Source organism: Acanthisitta chloris, unplaced genomic scaffold, assembly GCF_000695815.1.
Source record: "Acanthisitta chloris isolate BGI_N310 unplaced genomic scaffold, ASM69581v1 scaffold1854, whole genome shotgun sequence".
Taxonomy (NCBI): Eukaryota; Metazoa; Chordata; class Aves; order Passeriformes; family Acanthisittidae; genus Acanthisitta; species Acanthisitta chloris.
Window position 1 is genome coordinate 9,334 of NW_008669654.1, and position 3,535 is coordinate 12,868.

A 3,535-nucleotide genomic window follows, 5' to 3' on the forward strand; every position below is an offset into this window, starting at 1 on the left:
TGTCCAATGTAGGTTTGTCTTTCTGGTCAGTTGTTCTGTTGGACATGGCAAACAGTTTTCATACACTCAGGCAGCTGTTCTTCTGTGAGAAGCTGGGCCTGAGCCAGTTGGGACCTGTTGAGATGCTCAGGAGTCTGGGAATGAGGGAGGCCCATGCAGTTGGAGCAGAAGAAGCTAAAGATGATCTGCCTCCAGCTGCTGGAAGGGCATCCACAAAGGTGATGGAGTAAAACTCCTGACAGTGGCAGATGATAGAGTAAGGGACAACAGACACCAAGTTGTCTTGGGAGGGTCAGACTGGACATGGGAGGAAGAAAACTCCCTGGAAGTGTGATGCTGTGCTGGGGCAGATCCTCAGGGAGGGGAGTGTTCTCCATCTAACATCTCAGGTGGTCCAGTGTTGGAGGTGGTCCCATGTGAGCTGGGTGTTGCAGTGGAGGTCTCTAGAAGGTCTTCCCCCCAGCACATCAGTGTTTCCAGCCTGTCATCTGCTCCTGGAGGAGCAGCATTGCTGTACTCTTTGCAGCAGGTGGCATTAAGCCAACAGGATTTTATTAAGCCTTGACAAACATACTCATTTCTGCATTCCTTATAATCCTTTTCTTGAAACCACTGGCATTCCTCAGTGTCTACTTTCTGTCCCAGCCAGTCCAGGCATTCCCTTCCCATCAGGATCAGACAGTACCAGGTCACTGGTGTTCTTTGGAGACTATGAGAAGCCTCAGATACATTTACCTGGAGAAATCCCAGTGGAGTTCTGGAATTTGCTTCCTGTTCTCTCTTCCTCAAGACAACGAAGCACTGGACTTAGGGTGTGACTTAGTTTCCCCTTGTCCCTGCTGAGCACATCGTTGCTCTGGGACCATTCAGATGACTTTTTTGGAATTCCTGCAGTTTCGCTAGGGATGTCAAAGAAAAATTGTCCTGAACTGTTTGGTTTTGAAGGACACAACCTGTGGGTCCGAGGCAAAGTCTCTGCATGCCAGACTTTCTCCCCTGTTGGATTTTGTGGAGTGGTTCCCTCTATTTCAGAAGGTTCAGCTTCTCTTGACCATCTGTGGTTCCTTTTCCTGGCCTCTTCTCCACAGCCATTAGACAGGTGCTTTATTTCCACCCCAAGCAGGAAGAAAGGCCGTGGAACAACCCTCAGCAAGCCAAGAGCAAGCCTGGCTTTGCTTCCCTGAGTTCCTTCCTGGGGATCCTGGCAGTTCCTAGCTTCCTGCAGCCACCCCAGGATCTCCAGGGTGGTGTCATTGCCTTGTGCAACTCCAACCAGTTCTCTCTTGCTGCTGGGGGAGTGTGTCTTTAACTCCTGCCTTGGCTTTTGATCATAACCACCTGCCTCTATTCACAGGGCTCAGGTTACTTTTTAACTGTTTATAGGCCTTTTATCTTTTCCTTCCCTGCATTGGCAAAACAATGTTGTTAAAGACAGGATACTCCAAGGGAATTGGCTTTGTTCCTTGTCTTTCAAGTTTGTTCTGAGATGGCCTTATCTGGGAATGATTAGCTTCTTCCTGGAGACAAGCATCATAAAATGAAAGCAGGACAAGTATAGAAGAACCACTCCTTGAGCTTGATAAAAGTATCCAGTGGTAATAAAGTTAGTACACAGTCTCCCACATCCTCAGGGATCTGCACACCCAGGGAAATGGGATCACTCCAGCATTCCCCATCTGGTGCACAGAGGCTGTGAGATAGGAGTTGGTTCCTATCAGCCTTATTGCTGGTGATTTGGTACACACATAGTTCCTTCATAAAGGTCCTTCAAAAGGAAAGAAAATCCACTTTTCCTTCCTTTATTTCAGCTTTCATCTTTCTACAGTTGCGGGTTTGTTTGTTTGGGACTTTCTGAGGAAAAAAAGGCCCTGGCACAGTGTGGAGTCACCAGGCCTGGAGTAATTTCACAGCTGTGTGGATGTGGCTCTTGGGGACATGGTTAGTGGTGAACATGGTTGGACTTGGTCATCTTGGAGCTCTTTCCAACCTAGACAACTCTGTTTCTCTGTTTAAATAACCATTATGTCATCTGCAAACTTCCCCTTACCCTGTTCATTGTTACTGTTGTAGGAGCTTTATCCCCTCCAAATACACTGTTGAATCTCCTGAGTGCTGAATTCTGTGACAGAGGTATTTGGGAGCAGCTCAGGCCCAAAGGAAGAGCCAAGGACTTGTGTAGAATTTCTCTGGGAGCACCAAGAAGCACCTGGTTGTGTCTGAAATTGTCCCTTTTGTTTCAGACACTGTCATGGCACTTCCGTGTTCTGTGGGGAAGCAACACAAGTATCCCATGGGAATTTCTGCCCTCACAGCCTTTCTGCATCTCTTCCAGCCTCTCATGGATGTTGTTCCTGTCACTTCAGGGGTTACAGAGTCATAGAATCATCAAGGTTGGAGGAGACCTCCAAGATCAAGTCCAACCCTTAACCTGTCATGGCTGTAACCCCTAAACCCTAAATCATATGCTCCAGTGCCAGGTCCAGACACCTCTTTAAAACACCTCCAGGGCTGGTAGCTCCATAGTGTAGCCTCAGTGCTATCCTGTTTCTCTTTAGGCTTGGGATTTGATCCATGCACACCCTGCATAGCTGGTGGAAGGTAGTAACTGAGCCTCACCCTTTCCCTTCACGTTTCCCGGCTCAGCTAAGATGGGATCAACCTATCTTGGCCTTCCTACAAAGCTTGTACTCTCTCACTAAGAGTCTTCCTTGTATCAAGCTCAGAAGATGTTGTTAAGCCAACTTATCCTGACTTTTCAGCTCCTCTACTTTATTTCTTGGGAATTCTAGCCTGGGAGCACAGGTCTGTCTTGACCTCATTGCCTGTTTCTCTGCACTTTGCTTAAGTCTGGCTTCACTTCTTGAGGCTGTCCTGTCTCCTACCTGAATTCTAGTGATTTCTGTCTTACTGAGTTCCTAAGGCTACAGAGTTTTAGTGATTTAGCTCTTGGAATGCTCCTGAGCTGTTGTGGGCTGCCTCTCCCTGGTCTGTAGTTAAGACATCACCTGTAATGTTTCATTTGAGGTGCCAAGGAGCTGCTGCTGTTTGCATTTCAATGCAGCTCATTCTTGCATAGAGTCATCTGTTTCCAAAGTTCCTCCAGACCTCTCCAAGTGCTAACCTAACCCTCTTCCACATTCCTGTATCCTCAGTCATGCTTCAATGCTTCTCTCATTTCCTGACCAACTTTACCCATGGAATCTGAGTCATTTCAGAGATGTCCAAGCCTTTATATCCTGCCACAGATGTCCTGCACTTCACCTTTTTACCTGCCAGCTTTAATTTGGCTTCCTGCTTCCTCACCCTGTTGTTTTTTATCCTTTAACCAACATTGCTTTCTGCCTGGGGCTCTCACAGGTGTCTAGACACTCTGAAGTGCCATTTTCCAACGTGGCAGTTCCTCACTGGCATCACAAACTAATTACTACTACTACATTCATCCCTGTTTTCATCAGCTGGGATAGCCTGGAAGAGGGAGCACCAGACCACCCTCTGGAGCTTACTGGCTGGATACTTTCCCCCCCTTCCCTTTGCT

The 3,535-nt window shown here is 47.5% G+C and overlaps 1 protein-coding gene across 1 annotated transcript in view; it reads left to right on the forward strand.

Annotated features, from left to right (window-relative positions):
* The window catches only part of MTMR4 (myotubularin related protein 4), a gene marked incomplete at its 5' end in the record, with an annotated part of 24,638 nt that overhangs the window by 7,031 nt on the left and 14,072 nt on the right, over positions 1-3,535 (forward strand). The window lies entirely within an intron of this gene.